Below are 26884 nucleotides of genomic sequence, written 5' to 3'. Positions count from 1 at the left end.
AACATGATCAAACATTCAGGGTATTCAGGCATATTTAAATTCCCATACGAAAGCAAATTATATATCAACATTTAATCATGATGCATTATATATGTAGATATGGCCAATTGAAAGTATAAACAATAGAGATACGCAAACCTGTTTGCCAATTCAAGGTTGAAGGGATTGACCACTTGTAGTATCGGAATAAGTTAGGCAGCGGGAATTGGACGGCGATGGCTTCGGTGCAGATGGGCTGCCTTCAGGGTTTCTTTATTCTGAATTCTCCGGGTAGGCAGGGTTCCTATGCCAAAACTTCTATTCGTTCTTCTCTGTTCTCCTCCTCTTTTTATTTCCAGTGAATCTCCCAGTGTAACTCCAAGTGTCACTCCCCTACTGAAACTTCAGTATTTATAGACTAATTTCGTGGGTAATGGGCTTGGAATGAGGGAGACCCAAGTCCAAAATAATTTGTTATATTTTATTTATTTATTTATTTTAATTATTTAATTAATTAATTAATTAATTAAAAAAAAAATCTTTTTTTTTTTTTTTTTTTTTCGTTTCTCGTTTTTTTTTTTTTTTTTTTTTTGGGGCTCAGAATGAAGCCCGAAATTTTTGTTGTCTGTCAGCTTCGCTAGGCGAGCGCGTAGCGAACAGGCCAGTTTGGGCCATTTTCTGGATTGGGCCATCCGTGAGCTGGGCCTTTGTTTCTTCAAGATCAGTGTTATATATGAGTCGGAATGCCTTGCAAAATGTCTTGAAATATTAATGGGCAAATTTTGGGGTATGACAGCTGCCCCTGTTCAATATTCTTGGACCGAGAGAGTTAGAATGGTGTATACGCCATTCGTGGTCTGGAGGTGGAAGATTATTGAACACTAGAATGCCCCAAAAATTTGCACTTGAGAATCGACAGTTAGTCTTGATGGAGATGGGCTTAAAGATGCCATCCGGGAGGTTTGATGACGAAAGCTTCAGATCGCGCCGTATATTAGGCCAATTTGAAGACATGGGTGCCACACTGGGTCGTACGTTAGACCGTATAATGAGTCATCCATTAGGCTGCCGACTTCGCTGGGGAGTCGGAGTGTGTCATATGCTGTTGGGGATAAAGGATCAGAATGGACCATACGCTAGATCGTATCTGAGTTGCAGAATGAGCCGTACGTTAGGCTGAATCTGATGACGAAAGGGGTAGTCGTACGTTAGACTACACTTCAGAAATATACCGTATGTTAGGTAGGATCTGATGATGAAAGGGGTAGTCGTACGTTAGACTACACTTCAGAAATGTACCGTATGTTAAGTAGGATCTGATGATGAAAGGGGTAGTCGTACGTTAGACTACACTTCAGAAATGTACCGTATGTTAGGTAGCATCTGAGGGGATGGACATCCGAACGGGTCGTACGTTAGACCGTCGCAGAATGAGTCGTTTGTTAGGCCGCATCTGATGATGAAAGCGGTAGTCGTACGCCAGACTACACTTCAGAAATGTACCGTACGTTAGGTAGCATCTGAGGGTTGTAAGATCCAAACGGGTCGTACGTTAGACCGCGTTGGGGTTGTTGAAGTTCAGAATGGATCGTACGTTAGATCGTATCCGAGTTGTAGAATGAGCCGTCCGTTAGGCTGCATCTGAAAAAGAAAGTAGTCGTACGCTAGACTACACCCCTGAATGTACCGTACGCTAGGCAACATCTGAGGATTTGAAGGTCCAAATGGGTCGTACGTTAGACCGCATTGGAGTTGCTGAAGAAGTCATATGTTGGGCTGAATCAGAATGAACCGTACGTTAGGCTGTATCTGATAACCTGTATATGTTGTACTTGCAATAAATGTCTGCGATGGGCTTAGAGATGCCATCGTTAGGAGGATATCAAAGTGTTGTCAGAATGAATGTTCCCATGAACTGTATTTGAAATATGTATCTGAATCTTGAATGTGATTGATAAAGGTGTCTGTCTGAATGAACCTTCTACTTTGACTATATCAGGAGGATAATTAACCTGCAAAGAAAAAGTTAGCTTCATGCTATGTCATGATGCATGAGATGTTTCGTGTTATGCTAAAATAAATGTGAATGTTGTATGCATGCGTATGCTGTGAAAGGATGTAATGAATGAGTTATGCGTATGAGAAGTTCTGCTTGGGGACTCTACTGGGGAAAATAAATCCCCATCTACTGATTTGAGACATTTGTGTCGATGACCCTTTCTCGGCTGGGGATGCTTGATTTCTGTCTGATGGTGGAAATATTCAACAGAGCCTGGCTGGGGATGGATGAGATGATCAATCTGTCTGGTGACGCCGACCTCTGTTGGGGAGTAACTGGCTGTGCCTGGGGATACTGCCATTTTCTGAGGAAAAAAAAAGGCTTGCTGGGGAAGAGAATTGGTAGCGGATTCATTGGAAGCATGATTAGACCTTTTCCTTGATCCTGAAGTCGGGTAGTAATTGCTATTGCTATTCTATGCATGTATTTTTGGTAAACATCAGTCATATTCAAATGCACATATTAATTCAAATTAAATCAATGGACATTTACGCAACCAAAACAGAAAAGTAAAAACAAAAGCATCTTTTTTTTGAAAGAGGGTTGTATTGATTTTGAAAGGAGGCCTATAAACAGGCAATTTGTGTACAAGGAGACAGAAATCCTAGTAAGAGGAAATTGTCGAAAACAAAGAGAAAGCTATGTGGAAGAAGTCCTATTGATTTTAAGCCTACTACTGTCATTATGTCTTCGAGCATCTCATCCTTTGCTGTCGGATAGAAGTGATTGGCTTGGTCAGTCCCTCGAACTTGGATGAAAGTTGACTGAGAACGGGACATAGTCATACGCTTTAATCCCTAATTTTTGCCTGGACCGCCTTTTCAGGTTTTCAGTCCACCAGGATACCCTTTTTTGCCCAAGCCGCCTTTTCAGGTTTTCGACTTGCCGGGTGTACATTTTTTTTTATATATCCCTAATTTTTGCCCGAACCCTTTTGGTTCGCCGGGATGCCCTTACTTTTGCCTAGATACGTCGATCTAGCGGGTCTCTTTTATGCGTAGTATTTTTTAACTATGTCCGCGTTCACGGGATGTGGGAAGTCTTCACCATCCATTGTAGCGAGTATCATGGCTCCACCTGAGAATACCTTCTTAACTACAAATGGCCCTTCGTATGTGGGAGTCCATTTGCCTCTGGGGTCAGTTTGTGGTAGGATGATGCGTTTGATTACCAAGTCGCCAATTTGATACACTTGTCTCTTGACCTTTTTGTTGAATGCCCTGGTCATGCGCTTCTGATATATCTGCCCGTGACATACAGCCGCAAGTCTCTTCTCATCCATCAAATTTATCTGATCGAGTCGAGTCTGAATCCATTCGTCCTCGTCTAAGTCCGCCTCTTTCATGATCCTTAGAGAGGGAATCTGAACTTCCACTGGTAAAACGGCTTCCATTCCGTAGACTAAAGAGAAAGGAGTTGCCCCTGTCGAAGTTCGCACGGAAGTACGATAACCATGAAGAGCAAATGGTAACATCTCATGCCAGTCTTTGTATGTTACCGTCATCTTTTGTATAATCTTCTTAATATTCTTATTAGCCGCTTCTACAGCGCCGTTCATCTTTGGCCGGTACGGAGAAGAGTTATGGTGTTTTATTTTGAACTGCGTGCAGAGTTCAGTAATCATCTTATTGTTCAAATTAGTGCCATTGTCAGTGATAATTCTCTCAGGGATGCCGTATCGGCAGATGAGGCTGTTCTTGATGAATCGTGCCACCACATTCTTAGTAACAGAAGCAAATGAGGCTGCCTCCACCCACTTTGTGAAGTAATCAATAGCAACAAGGATGAAACGATGTCCATTAGAGGCGGTAGGTTTAATCTCGCCAATCATATCAATGCCCCACATTGCAAAGGGCCACGGCGCGGTCAACACGTTTAATGGAGCAGGAGGCACATGTACTTTATCCGCATAGATCTGGCACTTATGACAAGTTCTGGAGTGATGGTGGCAATCAGTTTCCATGGTAGACCAATAATACCCTGACCTCAGAATCTTCTTGGCCATTGTATGTCCACTAGAATGAGTCCCAAAGATACCGTCGTGCATGTCTTCCATAATCTTCTCTGATTCCTTTCTATCCACACAGCGAAGCAAAGTCGAATCATGGTTACGTTTGTACAATATTCCATTACTCAAAAAGAATTTAGCGGAGAACTTCCTCAGAAATTTCTTGTCATTGATGGATGTCCCTTCAGGGTATTCCTGAGCTTCTAAATATCTTTTTATCTCGTGGAACCAAGGCTTCTCTTCTACTTCATCAGCGTTAAGTTCATAACAATATGCTGGTTCGTCTAGTCGTTCAATGGTAATCCGGGGAGCTTCATTGTCCCATCTGACTCTGAACATAGATGACATGGTAGCCAATGCGTCTGCCAACTGGTTCTCCTCTCGGGGAATATGTTCGAATGTGATCTCTTCAAAGTATGGGATTAATGTCAACACCTGCTCTCGATAGGGGATGAGGTTCGGATGTTTAGTGTCCCATTCTCCTTTGACCTGACTGATTACTAAGGCTGAGTCTCCATACACCCTCAAAAACTTGATTCTCAGGTCTATAGCAGCTCTGAGTCCCAAAATACATGCTTCATACTCAGCCATATTGTTGGTACACTCAAAACATAGTCTAGCGGTGAAAGGCGTATGGCCACCCTTGGGGGAAATGATCACGACGCCAATACCGTTGCCCAATGCGTTAGACGATCCATCAAAAACCATAGTCCATCGGGATCCCACTTCGGGTCCTTCATTCGGTCCAGGTTCTTCATAATCAGTAACAAGCATGACATCCTCATCTGGGAACTCAAAATTCATAGACTGATAATCATTCACGGCCTGATGAGCCAAATGATCAGCTAGCACGCTTCCTTTGATTGCTTTTTGGGTGGTATACTGGATATCATACTCTGTTAAAATCATCTGCCATCTTGCTATTCTTCCGGAGAGGGCGGGTTTCTCAAATATGTATTTGATAGGATCCATCTTAGAAATCAACAAAGTGGTGTGATTCAACATATACTGTCTTAGTCGGCGAGCAGCCCAGGCCAAAGCACAACAAGTTTTCTCGAGCAGTGAGTATCGTGTTTCACAGTCGGTAAACTTTTTGCTAAGGTAGTATATGGCATACTCTTTTCGACCGGACTCGTAATGTTGTCCCAACACGCACCCCATTGAGTTTTCTAAAACGGTTAAATACATGATTAGAGGTCTTCCCTCAACTGGTGGCACCAGAATTGGAGGTTCTTGGAGGTACTTCTTGATTTTGTCGAAAGCTTCTTGACATTCATCATTCCATATCATCTCTTGATTTTTTCTCAGTAACTTGAAGATGGGTTTGCAAGTAGCGGTCAAATGGGAAATAAATCGGGCAATGTAATTCAAACGTCCCAAGAAACCTCTGACTTCTTTATCCGTACGGGGAACTGGCATCTCTTGAATAGCTCTCACCTTGGCTGGGTCGACCTCAATACCTTTACCACTGACAATAAAGCCCAAGAGTTTACCAGATCTTACTCCAAAGGTGCATTTGTTCGGGTTCAATCTCAACTTGTATTTCTTCAGCCTCTCAAACAGTTTGTATAAATGATCGAGATGTTCTTCTTCAGTATGAGACCTGGCTATCATATCGTCCACATATACTTCTATTTCATGATGGATCATGTCATGGAACAAAACCACCATAGCACGCTGGTACGTTGCTCCTGCGTTCTTTAAACCAAACGGCATTACTTTATAACAGAAGGTGCCCCATTGCGTCACAAACGTAGTCTTCTCCATGTCCTCAGGTGCCATTTTGATCTGGTTATAACCCGAGAATCCATCCATGAAGGAGAATACCTTGTGTTGAGCGGTGTTGTCTACCAGAACATCAATGTGTGGCAGTGGGAAATCATCCTTGGGACTCGCTCTATTCAAATCTCTGTAATCCACACACATTCGCACCTTACCATCCTTCTTTGGCACTGGTACCACATTAGCAACCCATTGAGGATAAGAAGTAACCGCCAGAAAACCAGCATCGAATTGTTTCATGACTTCGGCCTTGATTTTCTCGGACATTTCAGGACGCATGCGACGAACCTTTTGCTTAACAGGACGACAATCTTCCTTCGTCGGCAAACGATGCACTACTATATCGGTATCCAGCCCTGGCATGTCTTCGTAAGACCAAGCAAAAATCTCCACATAGTCATGTAGCATTTGAATCAATCTTCTTTGACACTGATTTCCAAGCCTGCTCCTATTTTGACTTCTCTCTTGTCCACCTCGGTACCCAGATTTACAGTCTCAACTGACTCCTCATGCGGCTGTATAGTCCTTTCTTCTTGTAGTAACATTCTGGCAAGTTCTTCAGGTACTTCACAATCTTCCTCACTTCCATCTTCGGCTCGGTAGATCGGATTTTCAAAGTCATAATGAACAGTAGTAGAACTATTATCAACAGGATCCAGAGTGGATAGGGATCTGCAATTCGTTACGTGCGTGTGTGTAAGAAAACGTAGCTCGTTTGAAAGATAATAGGAAAGACAAAGAGCGCAATATTTGAATGCAAAACGTCCATTGATTTATTGAATATAAATATGCTTATGAAAATGACAAAACCCTTAACAAATTAGCTATTGTGCCTCGGGCATAGACACAATGCTTTAAGAAGTTTGATTGTAAAAGAAAATTAAAATTTGCAATTCTAGAATAAACAATAACAATTACTCCTGACTAAAGGAAAAGCCTAGGCCATTGTCAACAGTCAAATTAGCAACATAATGTTCGAATTGATCGACGGATGTTTCTTGAGGCACATGAGCGGTCTTCAAGAATTTCATCAATGCATTGGCATGGGATTCAGAGGATAATAACAAGGACAACATTGAGATTTTAGACGGAGTATGCCCCAATTGTTCCACTACATCAAAATCGCTCTTACGGATGATTTTCAGCATCTCTTCCATTTCCTGTTTGGCAACATCTTCAGAAGTAACTTCGACCGATGTCTCTGACTGAGGAGGATTGACTGGTCTTTTTCCTCGAATTTCGGGAGCGGGAGGTGAGATTTCTGGGGAGTAGATCCTTCCACTTCGAGTAACTTTACTAGTCCCCACAATATCATTAGGATTAGCAGAACTACCAACTTGCTTTATGCCATGGATGTAAACGTCGCCTCCATAGTTCCACGGAATAGCTTTGCTGGAGGAATATGGCACGGGGCCAGGTGCGGTAATAATCAGGGGAGCCACTTTGGGCTCAGCGGTAATCTTCACAGGCACTCTAGTAGCGGTAATCTTCACTGGAGCTTTGGACCTAGCAATCACAGATACCTCTTCAATAGAGTTGTCCACCTTAGGAACCCTTTCAAATAGAATTGTACGATCATCCATCCGCCGTTGAATGTCGTTCTTCAACTTCAAACAATCATTGGGTCGGAGTACACAGAGATCGCAATCTTCAGCACAACCTGGAAATAAACCAGCTTGCAATAAATTCTTCTTAACGATCAGGAGAGGAGATGCTAAATCAGCAACGTCAGTAACGTGAGAATTGTCGTCCACAACATTAACATTCTGGTCATGATTAGGCATAGGTGCTGTGATGACATTGGGGGTCGCCGGAGGATCAAATTCAATTTCTCCAGCGTCGATCATATCCTGAATCTTGTTCTTCAACAACCAGCAATCATTCGTATCATGCCCGGGGCTATCGGAGTGATAGGCACACCTGGCGTTGGGATTATAACGAGGAGAAGTAGTGTTGGATTTGCAGGAGGGCCTCTGAGGGTAATCAAATTGGCCTTTAACATACTCTGCAGTGCTTGGGTTAAAGTCATATTGATCTTGGTAAACTGTCTTCTCGACCTGTCTTGTCTGTGTTGGAAGTTCTGAGATGGCGGTGCGGCAATTGTAACTGCCCCAATAGTATGGTCACGATTCTTCTTGTTATGCTTCCTCTCACTGTACACAGCATTTGATTCATTCTTTCCCTGATAGGACTTTTTGGTGCTTGCAGAAGTAGCTGCCTGTATCTTTCCACTTCGAATGCCGCTTTCAACCCGTTCACCTGTCAAGATAAGTTCAGTGAAACCTGACGAGGAACTTCCCAGTAGATGGCTGTAGAATGGGCCAGTCAGTGTACCCATGAACATGTCCACTAACTCTCGATCAGTCATAGGGGGTTTGACTCTGCCAGCCAAATCTCTCCACTTTTGAGCATATTCTTTGAAACTTTCTTTAGAGCCCATAGTCATATTTTGTAGCTGTAGCCGAGTAGGCGCTAACTCAGAATTATACTGGTAGTGCTTGTAGAAAGCTGTTGCTAAATCAGTCCATGTGCGGATGTTAGAGCTCTCAAGCTGATAATACCACTCTAACTGTGTGCCAGACAGACTCTCTTGGAAGAAATGGATCCACAGTTTCTTATCAGTAGTGTGCGGCTGAATCTTTCTCACATAAGCCCTTAGATGCATCTGAGGACAAGAGGCACCATCATACTTAGTGAAAATGGGAACCTTGAATTTGCGGGGAATGACCACATCAGAGACCAGACCCAAGTTTTCGAAATCCAGACCGGGCACTTTCTGCCCCTCCATAGCTAGCATACGTTCTTCCAGCAACTTGTACTTATCATCCTTCAGAGAGTACTGTTCATATTCATAATCTTCATCGTCGTCCTCAGAATTGACGAGATTAGGATTCTCATCTTCCGAATCATTCTCGGTCTCTTCTTTTGAATCCTTCGGAATTCTAATCTTGACTCCTGTAACCTGTCCCTTAAGCCTTCTCCCCGGGTTGATGTAACCCACAGGTTTCTGGTCCTTCTTCTTCTCCATCAAAAGAGCTTTCAGTTCTTCCTGCCCCTTAGATAAGCTCAGCATCATTTCCTGGAATTGAGCATTCTGGGCCTGGAGATCTTTGACAGTTTGTTCGAGAGCCATTGTTCAATCTGTTTGAATCTGCTGGAATCTGTTTGATAGGAAAATCGTGAGAACACTGATCCTTTAGAATACCTGTTATGCGATGCAATGCAATGTATGAAATGTTTTCAAGGACTTTCGGGATTTAACTTTGCATAAACTAACAAAAAGAGCTTTTTTTTTCTTTTCTCTTTTGTTTTTGCTTTTGTTTTTGTTTTTTTAGCAGAGTTAAATCCCTAAATCCTTGAAATGGTTAGTACAATGCCATGATGTTATGATGTTATGATGTTATGTTGTTAGATAAATAACAAGCACAAGCAAGTCACACAACAATCATTCCTAGGTTTTAAGGCTTGCGTGAGTTCCATAGGTAAATACCCTCCCCACTGAAGTTTGGTTGGTTCAACCTGTCTTAGAATAGTAACCGGGTTCTAGAAGGATCTCAAATCATTGACCTTTCCTTAAGTCCACTTCAGTGCAACACCAAGTGGTTGACCGAAGCTTCCCTAAAGTCCAATCTCAAAGAGTGTAGTATCGAGTCTCAACCAACTCCAGTCGGAACCGAAGCCAGTTATCTCACTACTTTCTAATGGCCAGGATGAGTCAATTAGGGTTCTAAAGGTCTGGTTAATGCTTTTATGACACCACGCGAATGCCAAATATTTCCTCAACTAACATGAGGAACATCAGGACATCCAAAGTGCCACATTAACCGTAGCCATCATTTTGACCATTCCAGTATACGCCGGACAGTCGCGATGATCTCTTGCTACTTACCTAAGGTACACTAGATCCGGGTGTAGGATCTTTCACTCAAGCATAACATACCCAAGCAATCCCTTAAAAATAAATCAGACAAATTGAATAAGTGATCTTGTTTTTAAGGTAACCTCTCTTTTTAAATATTTAGGGTCCCCAGCAGAGTCGCCAGTTCTGTCATACGGTGAACTGGACTTTTTGTGTTTTTTAATCGCAATGTCGCGGTTAGCAAGAGTCGCCACCGACTTTTCTTTTATCCAATAAGGAAAGGTGGAAAAGAACAGGAAAGACCTTAATTTAGATTTTGGGTTCGGGAGGTACATTATACAAAGGGAAGGTGTTAGCACCCTTTGTATCCATGGTTATCCATGGGCTCTTAATTGCTCGATCACTTATATTATTTTTTAAAAAAAAAGTGTTTGTGAATTGTTTAGAAAAATTGTTTTGAAAAGAGAATTTAACTTTGTAATGATTCTTGTATGAATATATACAAAGTAGTTATCTCGTTTAGTTTTGGAAATTGTTTAGAAAAATATAACTCGGTAATGATTCTAGTATGAATATATACCAAGTGGTGATTTTCTAAAGATATTTTGAAAGGTGTGAGGTGTGAAAATTGTTTTTAGATTGTGAGCCAACAATTAAGAGTTATACCGACCCAAGGTCTTTATGAGCATTTCCTATCCTTATGAGGGTAAAACTGTCCTTATTATTGAGAAATAAGTAGTTTTATCCTTTGGATGTTTAAGGGTCATCGTAGGGTCATCGATAGGTCATTGAAGGCAACAGTTACGAGGATATCTTAGCATTCGAAGGGACTATCATCTTTTAACCGTAGGCAACATCGGAGGGTCATCGAGGGACAAAGTTGTATATTCGAAGGCAACATCCGAGGGACTATAATTTATTTTATGATGATTTAACTGAAGGGTCTTTGCTAAGGGTATCCCCACGTTCGCGGGACATGACCGTAATATCGTAATCGTAAGGCAACAAAGAGAGGTCCAAGATCACTTATTCAAAGGCAAAGTTTTACAATTAATTATATAATTAGGATGAAACTCCACATTAAAATTATTAAAAATAATATATTAAAAAATAATACATTAGAAATTAATACATTAAAAATTAATTTAGGGTGAAACTCCACAAGGGTATCCCACAAATAAAGTGGAATACCTAGCCAATAACCTTTTCCTGGGATATGTGAACCTTTACGAAACTCAAAAAAAAAGAAACATGTCAGAACACCAAATCAGGGTGCAATCGAAGATTACACCGGAGAAATATCACAACAATAAATAGGATAGGATGAATAATGCATGGCTATGATAAAACATAAAAAAAAAAACAGAATAGAAAAGTCAGCTACTGTCTCGTTCGCCTCTGCCTCGCCTAGCGAAGGCCAGGCGAATACTCGCCCCAGGCTCGCCTAGCGAGGTGCTAGCGAGCGGCCACGGATTTTGAATTTGAAAACAGCCCCACGTTAGGAACTTTGAATTTTATGGCATTTTATCACAGGAATAACATGATCAAACATTCAGGGTATTCAGGCATATTTAAATTCCCATACGCAAACCTGTTTGCCAATTCAAGGTTGAAGGGATTGACCACTTGTAGTATCGGAATAAGTTAGGCAGCGGGAATTGGACGGCGATGGCTTCGGTGCAGATGGGCTGCCTTCAGGGTTTCTTTATTCTGAATTCTCCGGGTAGGCAGGGTTCCTATGCCAAAACTTCTATTCGTTCTTCTCTGTTCTCCTCCTCTTTTTTTTCCAGTGAATCTCCCAGTGTAACTCCAAGTGTCACTCCCCTACTGAAACTTCAGTATTTATAGACTAATTTCGTGGGTAATGGGCTTGGAATGAGGGAGACCCAAGTCCAAAATAATTTGTTATATTTTATTTATTTATTTATTTTAATTATTTAATTAATTAAAAAAAAATCTCTTTTTTTTCGTTTCTCGTTTTTTTTTTTTTTTTTTTTTTTTTTTGGGCTCAGAATGAAGCCCAAAATTTTTGTTGTCTGTCAGCTTCGCTAGGCGAGCGCGTAGCGAACAGGCCAGTTTGGGGCATTTTCTGGATTGGGCCATCCGTGAGCTGGGCCTTTGTTTCTTCAAGATCAGTGTTATATATGAGTCGGAATGCCTTGCAAAATGTCTTGAAATATTAATGGGCAAATTTTGGGGTATGACAGTGATTTTGGCATATTATAAGATATGGGTCGCATACACTTAAGTGGGCCTTTTAGCTTGCAGCCCAAACAAGTGGTTCTATAAATAGAACCCTTGTGCAGAAGCATTAGTGCAGTTGCAATTTCGTTTCTCTCTCTCTCTCACTCAAAGCCTTCATTCGTAACAACTAGCACTGAGATTGAATGAATTCGTTCGTGTGGACTGAGTAGAGGCGTTGTCATCGTTCAACGTTCGTGATCGCTCCATAGATCTGCATCAAAGATTTCGATCGTCACAAGAGGTGACGATTTTATCACTGATCATGCCCATTCGTAAGGATCACTAAAGGAGATTTTTTTTTAAAATTCCGCTGCATTTTGGATCGCCCTTCTCCTTCAAAAACACCTCAATTTCCACTATTCATCATCTTTCTCACAAGAATAACAACCACCCCACATGTCATACGGTGAACTGGACTTTTGTTTTTTTATCGCAATGTCGCGGTTAGCAAGAGTCGCCACCGACTTTTCTTTTATCCCATAAGGAAAGGTGGAAAAGAACAGGAAAGACCTTAATTTAGATTCTTAGGTTCGGGAGGTACTTTATACAAAGGGAAGGTGTTAGCACCCTTTGTATCCATGGTTATCCATGGGCTCTTAATTGCTCAATCATTTATGTTTTCTAGTTTGAAAAAGGTGGTTGAGAAATGTGTGAAAAATGTTTTGAAAATGAGAATTTAACTTTGTAATGATCCTTGCATGAATGTATACAAAGTGATTATCTCATTTAGATTTGAAAGTTATTTAGAAAAATATAACTCAGCAATGATCCTAGTACGGATGTATGCTAAGTGGTGATTTTCCAAAAAGGATGTTTGAAATGTGTAAGGTGGGAGAAATATTTTAGGTTATGAATGAGCAATTAAGGGTTATACCTGTCCGAGGTCTTTCCGGGCATTTCCTATTCTTATGAGGGTAAAACTGTCCTTACTATTGAGAAGTAAGTAGTTTTATCCTTTGGATGTAATAGGGTCATCGTAGGGTCATCGGCTGGTCATTGAAGGCAACAATTGTGAGGATACCTTAGCATTCGAAGGGACTATCATCATTTAACCGTAGGCTACACCGAAGGGTCATCGAGGGACAAAATCGTATTTTCGAAGGCAACGTCCGAGGGACTATGATGATTTAACCGAAGGGTCTTTGCTAAGGATATCCCCATATTCGCGGGACATGACCGTATTACGTAATCGTGGGGTAATAAAGAGAGGTCCGATATTATTTATTTAAAGTCCGGATTTTAACAATTAATTAAATAGCCGTAATCAGTTAGGTAATTAGGTCCACAGTAAATCAATGAAATCAATACATTAAAAATCAAGCTTGGTGATTCAAGATGAATCTCCACATTAAACTTAGGTCATCCAAAAGCCATCTCCTCAAGAATGTCCACACCTAAAGCGGCATGCCTAGCCGGCTATTTCTTTGGAAGTATGCTAGCCTTTACACCATGCAACACACGGATTAGAGCATTGAGATAAAGTACAATTGGAAATTGCACCATAAAATAAACATAACAGTCAGGAATTCAAGCCAAATGATGCAGAATCATGATTAGATAAACATAAAATGGACAACAAAGAGACAAAGCAGCCACTGTCCCGTTCGCCTCTGCTTCGCCTAGCGAAGGCTCAGCGAAGGCTCGCTGCAGGCTCGCTTAGCGATGAGCTAGCGAGCGGCCACGGGTTTGGAATTTGGCAGCAGCACGACTTCCGAAAACCTGCACTCTTATGGCATTTGATTATAGACATAGCATACACAATTATACAGGATATTCATACTTACATATCAAAACTTTAATCGGAATGTATCGTGTATGTAAAGACTATCAATTGGAAACGTAAAACAGCGGTGATATGCAAACCTGTGTGCAATTGCGATAGTGAAAGGGATTGATTGCTTGGAGGCCGGATTGAATTGGGCGGCGGCGGCTTCGGCGCGGATGGGCTGCCTTCAGGGTAGCAGGGTTTTTGCACCAGGGTTTCCGTCCTTCGTCCGTCTGTTTGTGTGTGTTTTGTGTTTCTCCCTCTGGGTCTCTGTGTTATTTTCGTGGCTGAGGAGCTGATATTTATAGTAGTAGAGGTGGTGACCTAACGGGCTTAAAATGAGGTCCAAAACTTCAGATTTTCGCAAGCTTCGCTAGGCGAAGGAATTGCTCGCCTAGCGAGCAAGCTAGTTCTGGGCTTTTTCTGGATCTGATGCTTCGCTGGGCGAGTGTCATGATGAAATGTTCGCTAGGCGAAGGGACTGCTCGCCTAGCGAGCAAGCTATTTTGGGCCGCCTTTGGATTGGGCCTGTTGTGAGCTGGGCTTTTGTCCATTTGATGTCAGTGCCTTGCAGAACAAGTCGGAGGGTCTTGAGGAATACTTTGTAATATCGACGGGCAAATTTTGGGGTATGACAGCTGCCCCTGTTCAATATTCTTGAACCGAGAGAGTAGAATGGTATGTGCCGTTCGTGGTCTGGAGGTGAAAGATTATTGAACACTAGAATGCCCCAAAAATTTGCGCTTGTCCATTAGGAGCTAGTCTTGATGGAGATGGGCTTAGAGATGCCATCCAGGAAGTTTGATGACGAGCTTCCGATTGTGTCGTTCATTAGACGATGTCTGAAGACATGGATGTCATACCGGGTCATACGCTAGACCGTATAATGAATCATCCATCATGCTATTGACTTCGCTAGGGAGTCAGCGTGTGCTATATACTGCTGGGGATAAGGGATCAGAAATGTACCTGTCCGAAGGTAGCATCTGAGTAGCAGAATGAGCCGTCCGTTAGGCGGATGACTTTGCCGAGGATGAAAAATCAGAACGGATCGTACGCTAGATCGTCTCTGAGTTGAAGATCCAAATGGGTCTTATGCTAGGCTGTATTGGAGTTGCAGGATGAGCCGTCCGTTAGGCTGTGTCTGATGATGAAAGGGGGTAGTCGTACGCTAGACTACAATTCAGAAATGTACCTGTCCGGAGGTAGCATCTGAGTAACAGAATGAGCCGTCCGTTAGGCTGAATCTGCTTAAAAGGGAGTAGTCGTATACTAGACTACCATTCAGAAATGTACCTGTCCGAAGGTAGCATCTGAGGAGATGAAGGTCTAACTTGGTCGTACATTAAACCATATCTGAGCAGAATGAGCCGTCCATTAGGCTGTGTCTACTTTTAAAGGGAGTAGTCGTGTATTAGACTACCATTCAGAAATGTACCTGTCCGAAGGTAGCATCTGAGTAAAGGAGTAGCCGTATACTAGACTACCATTCAGAAATGTACCTATCCGAAGGTAGCATCTGAGTAAGGGAGTAGCCGTATACTAGACTACCATTCAGAAATGTACCTGTCCGAAGGTAGCATCTGAGTAAAGGAGTAGCCGTATACTAGACTACCATTCAGAAATGTACCTGTCCGAAGGTAGCATCTGAGTAAGGGAGTAGCCGTATACTAGACTACCATTCAGAAATGTACCTGTCCGAAGGTAGCATCTGAGTAAGGGAGTAGCCGTATACTAGACTACCATTCAGAAATGTACCTGTCCGAAGGTAGCATCTGAGTAAGGGAGTAGCCGTATACTAGACTACCATTCAGAAATGTACCTGTCCGAAGGTAGCATCTGAGTAAGGGAGTAGCCGTATACTAGACTACCATTCAGAAATGTACCTGTCCGAAGGTAGCATCTGAGTAAAGGAGTAGCCGTATACTAGACTACCATTCAGAAATGTACCTGTCCGAAGGTAGCATCTGAGTAAAGGAGTAGCCGTATACTAGACTACCATTCAGAAATGTACCTGTCCGAAGGTAGCATCTGAGTAGGTGAAGGTCTAACTTGGTCATACATTAAACCTTACTTGAGTTGTTGAAGATCAGAATGGATCGTATGTTAGATCGTATCTGAGTTGTTGAAGATCAGAATGGATCGTATGTTAGATCGTACCTGAGTTGTTGAAGATCAGAATGGATCGTATGTTAGATCGTATCTGAGCTGTAGGTCATATGTTGAGCCGAATCAGGATGAACCGTACGCTAGGCTATATCTGATAGTATTTGTATATGCTGTCATGGAGTTTATCTGAAAGATGTATCTGAAGAAGAAAGTAGTCGTACGCTAGACTACACCTCGGAATATACCGTACGCTAGGCAGTATCTGAGGGATATAGTTGAGTCTTGAATGTAATTGATAAAGATGTCCGTCTGAATGGACCTTTATGTTGGTTGTATCAAGAGGATAATCAACCTGCGAAATAAAGTTAGTTTCATGCCATGTCATGATGCATGAGATGCAAACGTTGTATGTATGCGTGTGCTGTGAAATGATGTGATGAGTGAATTATGCGTCTGGAATAAATGCGAGCATTGTATGCATGTATATGTTACGAAATGATGTAATGTATATGATGCGGTATGTGATGTGAAATGATGTAATGAATGCACTATGCGTCTGAAACGTTCTTCCAGGGACTCTACTGGGGGAAATAAATCTCAGTCTGCTGGTCGGAGATAGTTGTATGGAAGACCCTTCCTTAGCTGGGGGATTGATTTCTGTCTGACGGCAGGGATATTCAACAGAGCCTGGCTGGGGATGGAAGAGATGACCTGTCTGTCTGGTGGTGCCGACCTCTTCTGGGGAATAATTGGCGTTGCCGGGGAATAGGATTAGCAACGGATTCATCGGAAAGCATGGTTAGACCTTCTCCTTGGTCCAGAAGTCTCGTAGTAATTGCAATTTCCATTTTAGGCATGTATTTTTTGATAAACATTGACCATACTCAAATGCACATATCAATTCAAATTAAATCAATGGACGTTTTATGCAAACAAAACAGAAAAGTAAAATAACAACATTTTTTCAAAATGAAATTGCATTGATCCTGAAAGAGGGCCTATAAACAGGCAATTTGTGTACAAGGAGACAGAAATCCTAGTAAGAGGAAATCGTCAAGAAAACAAAGAGAAAGCTATGCAGAAATAGTCCTATTGATTTTAATTCCACTACTGTCATCATGTCTTCAAGCATCTCATCTCCTGCTGTCGGATAGAGGTGATTGGCTTGTTCAGTCCCTTGAACTTGGTTGAAGCTGACAGAGAACGGGACATAGTCATACGCTTTAATCCCTGATTTTTGCCTGGACCGCCTTTTCAGGTTCTCAGTCCACCAGGATACCCCTTCTTGCCCAAGCCGCCTTTTCAGGTTTTCGACTTGCCGGGTGTACGTCTTTATATGTTTATCCCTAATTTTTGCCCGAACCCTTTTGGTTCGCCGGGATGCCCTTACTTTTGCCTAGGTACGTCGACCTAGCGGGTCTCTGTTATGCGTAGTATTTTTTAACTATGTCCGCGTTCACAGGATGCGGGAAGTCTTCGCCATCCATTGTAGCAAGTATCATGGCTCCACCGGAGAATACCTTCTTAACCACAAATGGCCCTTCGTATGTGGGAGTCCATTTGCCTCTGGGATCCCCTTGTGGTAGAATGATACGCTTGATCACCAAGTCGCCAACTTGATACACCTGTCTCTTGACTCTGTTGTTAAATGCTTGGGTCATGCGCTTCTGATATATCTGCCCGTGACAAACAGCCGCCAGTCTCTTCTCATCAATCAAGTTTATCTGATCGAGTCGAGTCTGAATCCATTCATCTTCATCTAAGCCCGCCTCTTTCATGATTCTTAGAGAGGGAATCTGGACTTCCACTGGTAAAACAGCTTCCGTTCCGTAGACTAAAGAGAAAGGAGTTGCCCCTGTCGAAGTGCGTACTGAAGTGCGATAACCATGGAGAGCAAATGGTAACATCTCATGCCAGTCTTTGTACGTTACTGTCATCTTTTGTATGATCTTCTTGATGTTCTTATTAGCAGCCTCTACGGCTCCATTCATCTTTGGCCGGTACGGGGAAGAGTTATGGTGTTTAATTTTGAACTGCGTGCAGAGTTCAGTAATCATCTTGTTGTTCAAATTAGTACCATTGTCAGTGATAATTCTTTCAGGGATGCCGTATCGACAAATAAGGCTATTCTTGATGAACCGCGCCACCACATTCTTGGTGACAGAAGCGAATGAGACTGCCTCTACCCACTTCGTAAAGTAATCAATAGCGACGAGAATGAAGCGATGTCCATTAGAAGCCGTAGGTTTAATCTCTCCAATCATATCGATGCCCCACATTGCAAAGGGCCAAGGTGCTGTCAACACGTTCAATGGAGCAGGAGGCACATGTACTTTGTCCGCATAGATCTGGCACTTGTGACAGGTTCTAGAGTGATGGTGGCAATCAGCTTCCATGGTAGACCAATAATACCCTGATCTCAGAATCTTCTTGGCCATTGTATGTCCATTAGAATGAGTCCCAAAAATACCGTCATGCATGTCTTCCATAATCCTTTCTGCTTCCTTTTTATCCACACAGCGAAGCAGAGTCGAGTCATGATTACGTTTGTATAACACTCCATTACTTAGAAAGAATTTAGCGGAGAACTTCCTCAGGAATTTTTTGTCATTGACGGATGCCCCTTCAGGGTATTCCTGATCTTCTAAGTATCTTTTTACGTCGTGGAACCAAGGTTTCTCCTGTACCCTCTCAGTGTTAAGTTCATAACAGTATGCCGATTCATCTAACCGTCCAATGGTAATCATGGGAGCTTCGCTGCCCCATCTGACTCTGAACATAGATGACATGGTGGCTAATGCGTCCGCCAACTGATTCTCCTCTCGTGGAATATGTTCAAATGTAATCTCTTCAAAGTATGGGATTAATGTCATCACCCGCTCTCGATAAGGGATGAGATTTGGATGTTTAGTATCCCATTCTCCTTTGATCTGACTGATTACCAAGATTGAATCTCCGTACACGCTCAAAAACTTGATTCGCCGATCTATAGCAGCTTTGAGTCCCAAAATACATGCTTCATACTCAGCCATATTATTAGTACAATGAAAACATAGTCTAGCAGTGAAAGGCGTATGGTAACCTCCGGGAGAAATGATTACAACACCAACACCATGGCCCAATGCATTAGAAGATCCATCAAAGACCATAGTCCATCGGGATCCCAGTTCGGGTCCTTTATCCGGTTCAGGTTTTTCATCATCAGTAACAAGCATGACATCCTCATCCGGGAACTCAAATTCATAGATTGATAATCGTCCACCGCTTGATGAGCCAAATGATCAGCGAGCACGCTTCCTTTGATTGCTTTCTGGGTAGTATACTGGATATCGTACTCTGTTAAGATCATCTGCCATCTCGCTATTCTTCCGGAGAGGGCAGGCTTCTCGAACATGTATTTGATGGGATCCATCCTAGAAATCAACAAAGTGGTATGATTCAACATATACTGTCTTAGTCGGCGAGCAGCCCAGGCCAAAGCACAGCAAGTTCTCTCGAGCAGTGAGTATCTTGTTTCACAGTCGGTAAACTTTTTGCTCAGGTAGTATATGGCATGCTCTTTTCGACCAGACTCGTCATGTTGCCCCAATACGCACCCCATTGAATTTTCTAACACGGTCAAATACATGATTAGAGGTCTTCCTTCAACTGGTGGTATCAGAATCGGAGGTTCCTGGAGGTAGTTCTTGATTTTGTCAAAAGCTTCTTGGCATTCGTCATTCCATATCATTTCTTGATTTTTCCTCAGTAATTTGAAGATGGGTTTGCAGGTAGCGGTCAAGTGGGAGATAAATCGAGCAATGTAGTTCAAGCGTCCCAAGAAACCTCTGACTTCTTTCTCCGTACGGGGAACTGGCATTTCTTGAATAGCTCTCACTTTAGCCGGGTCAACCTCAATTCCTTTACCACTGACAATAAAGCCCAAGAGTTTACCGGATCTTACTCCAAAAGTGCATTTGTTCGGATTCAATCTCAACTTGTACTTCTTCAACCTCTCGAACAGTTTGTATAAATGATCGAGATGTTCTTCTTCAGTATGAGATCTAGCTATCATGTCATCCACATATACTTCTATCTCATGATGAATCATATCATGGAACAAAACCACCATAGCACGCTGGTACGTTGCCCCGGCGTTCTTTGACCGAATGGCATTACTTTGTAACAGAAAGTGCCCCATTGCGTCACAAACGTAGTTTTCTCCATGTCCTCAGGTGCCATCTTAATCTGATTATAACCCGAGAATCCATCCATGAATGAGAATACTTTGTGTTGAGCGGTGTTATCTACCAGAACATCAATGTGCGGGAGTGGAAAGTCATCTTTGGGACTCGCTTTATTCAAATCTCTGTAATCTACGCACATTCGCACCTTACCATCCTTCTTTGGCACTGGCACCACATTAGCAACCCATTGAGGATAAGAAGTAACGGCTAGGAAACCGGCATTGAATTGTTTCATAACCTCGGCTTTGATTTTCTCAGACATTTCAGGACGCATGCGGCGAACCTTTTGCTTGACGGGACGACAGTCTTCCTTCATGGGCAGACGATGCACTACTATGTCGGTATCCAATCCTGGCATGTCTTCATAAGACCAAGCGAAAACCTCTACATAGTCGTGCAACATCTGAATCAATCTTCTTTTACACTGTTTTCCAATCTGCTCCTATTTTGACTTCTTTTCTGTCTACCTCAGTACCCAGATTTACAATTTCGAGGGACTCTTCATGCGGCTGTATAGTCCTTTCCTCTTGCAGTAATAGTCTGGCAAGCTCTCCAGGGACTTCACAATCTTCCTCACTTCCATCTTCGGCTTGGTAGATTGGATTTTCAAAGTCATAATGAACAGTAGCGGAATTATTATCAATAGGATCCAGAGTGGATACGGATCTGCAATTTGTTACGTGAGTGTGTGTAAGAAAGCATAGCTTGTTTGAAAGACGACAGGAAAAATAAAGAGCGCAATATTTGAATGCGAAAAAGTCCATTGATTTATTGAATATGAATATGCTTATGAAATGACAAAACCCTTAACAAATTAGCTATTGTGCCCCGGGCGTAGACACAATGCTTTAAGAAGTTCAATTGAAAAATTAAAGATTTGCAATACTAAATGGACAATAACAATTACTCCTGACTAAAGGAGATCGGGATAGTGTCTTCAGCCTTCCAATTATTGAGTCCGTCACCAATCGTTGGGAAGATCCAGCTATCCAGGTCGCAATCACTGTCAGCATCTTCTACAGCATTGATTTGATCTTTGACCATCTTTTCAGAGCTAAATCCCAGACCAGATTTATCAGACTTGTAGGGTATGTTGATCAGTTGACCCCAGCCAGTACAGCCACCATCTTCCACCACAGCTTGAGCGTCCTTCAGGGAAACCATGGCAGGAGGAGCTCGAATAACCTCGGGCACAAGGGGAGTTGGCTTAAGGACAGGACTAGGCGGAGGAACCACTTCAAATGACTGGGACGGAGTCTTGAAGAATTCACCATCCATCTCAACGTATCTGAAGGTATGCACACTACTGACAATGTATTCCTCTTCCCTACACACAGTGACGATCTTACCCTCTATTGGATATTTCAGCTTTTGATGGAGAGACGAAACTACAACACCTGCCTCATGAATCCAAGGGCGTCCCAGTAAGCAGGAATAGGCAGGACGAATGTTCATTACATAAAAGGTAGTGTTGAAGACTTGAGGTCCTATCTTGATAGGGAGAACAACTTCACCGTGGACAACACTCTTTGCACCATCGTAAGCACGCACCACAATGTCACTAGGCTTCAGTTCAACGCTCTTGCAGTCAAGTTTATCGAGCACGGCTTTCGGTAACACATTCAAAGAAGAGCCATTATCGATCAACACATGAGACAGGGTGATCCCTTTACACTCAATGGAGATATGCAGGGCTTTATTGTGGTTCTTTCCCGCTGGCGTCAGGTCAGCATTGGAAAAACCTAGGCCATCATCAACAGTCAGGTTAGCAACATAGTTTTCAAACTGATTGACGGAGGTCTCCTGAGGTACATGAGCAGTCTTCAAGAACTTTATCAAGGCATGGGCATGAGATTCAGAAGATAACAACAAGGACAACATCGAGATTTTAGACGGGGTATGCCCCAACTGCTCTACCACATCAAAATCACTCTTGCGGATGATTTTCAGCACCTCTTCCATTTCTCGTTTGGCAACGTCTCCGGTAGTAGCTTCGATCGGTGTCTCTGACGGGGAAGGGTTGACTGGTTCCTTTCCTCGGTTTTCGGGAACTGGAGGTGAGATCTCTGGAGAGAAGATCCTTCCGCTTCGAGTAACTTTACTAGTCCCAATAATGTCATTAGGATTAGCAGAATCACCAACTTGCTTTACGCCATGGATGTAAACATCACCTCCATAATTCCACGGAATGGCTTTGCTTGAAGAATACGGTATTGGGCCAGGGGCAGTGATGATCAAGGGGGCTACCTTGGGCTCAGCCATAATCTTTACGGGTCCTCTGGGAGCAGTAATCTTCACTGGAACTTTGGACCTTGCAATCACAAATACTTCTTCAATAGGGTTTTCCATCTTAGAAACCCTTTCGAAGAGAATTGTACGATCGTCCATCAGCCGTTGAATACCGTTCTTCAATTTCAAACAGTCCTCGGGCCAGAGTATGCAGAGATTGCAATCTTCAGTACAACCTGGAAATAAACCAGCTTGCAATAAATTCCTCTTTATGATCGGGAGAGGAGATGTTAAGTCCGCTACAGTAGTGATGAGAGAATCGTCATCGAGAGCATTAACAGCCTTGTCATGATTAGGCATAGGAGCAGTGATGACATTAGGAGTCTCCGGAGGCTCGAACTCAATTTCCCCAACGTCGATCATGTCCTGAATTTTATTCTTTAACAGCCAACAATCGTTTGTATCGTGCCCGGGGCTATCGGAGTGATATGCGCACCTGGCATTGGGATTATAACGAGGCGAAGCAGTGTTGACATTTGCAGGAGGACCTCTGAGAGTGATTAAGTTTACCTTTAGCATACTTTGCAGTGCTTGTGCTAAAGTCATATTGAGCTTGGTAAACTGCCTTCTTGGTCTGTCTTGTCTTTGCTGGAAGTTTTGAGCTGGCGGGGCTGCGATTGTCACTGCTCCAACGGCATGGTCACCATTTTTCTTGTTATGATTCTTTTGACCATACACAGCATTCGATTCATGCTTCCCATGGTAGGACTTTTTACTACTTGTAGAAGTAGCTGCCTGTAACTTTCCACTTCGAATGCCGCTCTCCACCCGTTCACCTGTCAGTATAAGTTCAGTGAAACCTGATGACGAAGTCCCCAGTAGGTGGCTGTAGAATGGGCCAGTCAGGGTACCCATGAACAGGTCTACTAATTCTCGGTCAGTCATAGGGGGTTTGACTCTGCCAGCCAAATCTCTCCACTTTTGAGCATATTCTTTAAAGCTTTCTTTAGATCCCATAGTCATATTCTGCAACTGTAGCCGGGTAGGTGCTAGTTCAGAGTTATAATGGTACTGTTTATAGAAAGCTGTTGCTAAATCAGTCCAGGTGCGGATGTCAGAACTCTCGAGGTGATAATACCATTCCAACTGAGTGCCAGACAGGCTTTCTTGGAAGAAGTGGATCCACAGCTTCCTATCAGTGGTATGCGGCTGAATCTTTCTCACATAAGCCCTTAGATGCATCTGAGGACAAGACACACCATCGTACTTAGTGAAAGTGGGGATCTTGAATTTGCGAGGAATGGTCACATCGGAGACCAGACCCAAACTTTCGAAATCCAGACCGGGCGCCTTCTGCCCCTCCATGGCTAGCATGCGTTCTTCCAGTAATTTGTATTTATCATCTCTTGGAGAGTACTGTTCATTTTCATACTCTTCATCGTCATCTTCAGGATTGGAGAAATCAGCATTCTCTTCCTCTGAATCATTCTCCGCCCCCTCTTCTGGACCATTCGGGATTCCAAATTTGATTCCCGTAGCCTGTCCTTTACGCCTTCTGCCCTGGTTAATGAAGCTCACAGCTTTCTTGTCTTTCTTCTTCTCGACCAAAAGAGCCTTCAGTTCCTCCTGCCCCTTGGATAAGCTTAGCATCATCTCCTTGAACTGAGCATTCTGAGTCTGGAGATCTTTGACAGTTTGTTCGAGATCCATTTTTCTGTGTAAGAGGCAGACCGTGAGAATATGGTCCTTTGGAATACCTGTTATGCAATGTTATGTTATGCGATGCAATGCATGAAATGTTTTCAAGGACTTTTGGAATCTAACTTTGCGTAAATCACCAACAAGAGAGAAATGTTTATTGCGATTTTTTTTTTGATCAATGTTCATTACAAAGGAATAATAGTAAAATGTAATGAAAGCTCAAGTCTCCCAGAGGCGACTTCTTTTTGGGCGAAGATATGCATTGAGTCTTCGTTCCTCATTAAGCTGACTGGTGAGCTCTAGTACTTTCTTCCTTTCTGCATTGAACTGAGCTTCGAAAGTATCTCTCTCCTCTCTCAACTGGGTCCAGGGTCTTTTCAATTCCTCAACATCAGTAGGCATATCTGGGTAAGAAATGATCTGGGAAGTGCCTCCTTCGACCTCTGATTCAACAATCAATAGTCCGACTGCAAGATATGGCATGACAAGTTCGCGAGCTCTGGCGCGTACCCATCTGAGATAAGGCTCCATAGGAATAGAATTTTTCTTTCCTAAAGTGCTTCTTTTCACCATGCCCCAAGCTCGTACAAACCTTTGGCGGAGACCTCGAGAGTCATTGTCATAGTCAAACACTGTACCTTGAATAATCATTTCATGTGGACTATCCCTTCGAGCATACCCAAACTGACGTAAGGCTAAGGCAGGATTATAAGTAATACCTCCTCTTATCCCCATGAGTGGTACATTAGGGAATTCTCCACATCGGTCGATGATGATAACATTTTCTCTGAGGTTAGAACACCACCGGATGTCTGAATGGGAGAGTGCCATTATCCTTTGAGACCATTTCAGATTTTGATCATTCTTCAAGACTGATTGAGGGAGGTGCGAAATAAACCACCTAGACAACAAAGGTACGCAGCACATGAGAGTCCCTTGCCTCTTCATAGTACGAGTGTGAAGGGAATGCAAGACATCTCCAAGCAAGGTAGGCACAGGGTTATGAGTGAGGAATATCTTAATAGCATTCACATCTATGAATTGGTCCGGATTAGGGAATAGCACCAAACCATAGATTAGCAATGCTAGAACATCTTCAAAAGCATGGACATTCATAACTTTTAGGAATTCTCGGGCCTTACTTATCAGAAATTTGGCAAGTAAACCTTTCATTCCACTCCTCGTTACCCAATTGGTCTCAATGTCAGACTTTGTCATGTGTAAAGCTGCGGCAACTTCTTCAGATTTTGGCATCTTTTCTAAACCACTGAAAGGTATTTGATCCAGGATAGGTATCCCAAGCAGCTGGGAGAATTCTTCTAATGTGGGTACCAACTGATAATCTGGGAAAGTGAAGCAATGATGTTTAGGATCGAAGAACTGGAATAGGACTCTCATCATATCTTCTTTGAAATCAGTGGTAACTAAGTTGAGAAGATGACCATGTTTCTTGTTGAACTGAGCATGATCGGGGAGTTCTGACACCAAATCCTTGAGTTGAGGAGAGATTGCTACAAGATTGATCCGGATAGTCTTCCTGGAAGCCATAACCTGTTCAACAGAGCAAAGCTAAATTCCTAAGTCCTTGAAATGGTTAGTAAGATGATGCTATGATGTTACGATGTTATGATGTTATGATGTTATGTAAGTAAGCAAGTCACACAACAATCATTCCTAGGTTTTAAGGCTTGCATGAGTTCCATAGGTAAGTACCCTCCCCACTGAAGTTTGGTTGGTTCAACCTGTCCTAGAATAGTAACCGGGTTCTAGAAGGATCTCAGATCATCGACCTTTCTTTAAGTCCACTTCAGTGCAACGCCAAGTGGTTGACCGAAGCTTCCCTAAAGTCCAATCTCAAAGAGTGTAGTATCGAGTATCAACCAACCTCAGTCGGAACCGAAATCAGTTATCTCACTACTTTCTAATAGCTAGGATAAGTCAATTAGGGTTCTAAAGGTCTGGTTAATGCTTTGATGACACCACGCGAATGCCAAATTTCTCCTCAAGTGAACATGAGGAACATCAGGACATCCAAAGTGTCACATTAACCGTAGCTATCATTTTAACCATTCTAGTATACGCCGGATAGTCGCGATGATCTATTGCTACTTACCTAAGGTACACTAGATCCGGGTGTAGGATCTTTCACTCAAAAATACCCAAGCAATCCCTTAAAAGTAAATCAGACAATTTGGAATAAGTGATCTTGTTTTTAAGGTAACCTCTCTTTTTAAAGTATCCCCAGCAGAGTCGCCAGTTCTGTCATACGGTGAACTGGACTTTTGTTTTTTTATCGCAATGTCGCGGTTAGCAAGAGTCGCCACCGACTTTTCTTTTATCCCATAAGGAAAGGTGGAAAAGAACAGGAAAGACCTTAATTTAGATTCTTAGGTTCGGGAGGTACTTTATACAAAGGGAAGGTGTTAGCACCCTTTGTATCCATGGTTATCCATGGGCTCTTAATGGCTCAATCATTTATGTTTTCTAGTTTGAAAAAGGTGGTTGAGAAATGTGTGAAAAATGTTTTGAAAATGAGAATTTAACTTTGTAATGATCCTTGCATGAATGTATACAAAGTGATTATCTCATTTAGATTTGAAAGTTATTTAGAAAAATATAACTCAACAATGATCCTAGTACGGATGTATGCTAAGTGGTGATTTTCCAAAAAGGATGTTTGAAATGTGTAAGGTGGGAGAAATATTTTAGGTTATGAATGAGCAATTAAGGGTTATACCTGTCCGAGGTCTTTCCGGGCATTTCCTATTCTTATGAGGGTAAAACTGTCCTTACTATTGAGAAGTAAGTAGTTTTATCCTTTGGATGTAATAGGGTCATCGTAGGGTCATCGGCTGGTCATTGAAGGCAACAGTTGTGAGGATACCTTAGCATTCGAAGGGACTATCATCATTTAACCGTAGGC

This window comes from Lathyrus oleraceus, chromosome 7, assembly GCF_024323335.1.
Source record: "Lathyrus oleraceus cultivar Zhongwan6 chromosome 7, CAAS_Psat_ZW6_1.0, whole genome shotgun sequence".
NCBI lineage: Eukaryota > Viridiplantae > Streptophyta > Magnoliopsida > Fabales > Fabaceae > Lathyrus > Lathyrus oleraceus.
Note: the sequence above shows the minus strand (reverse complement) of the source record.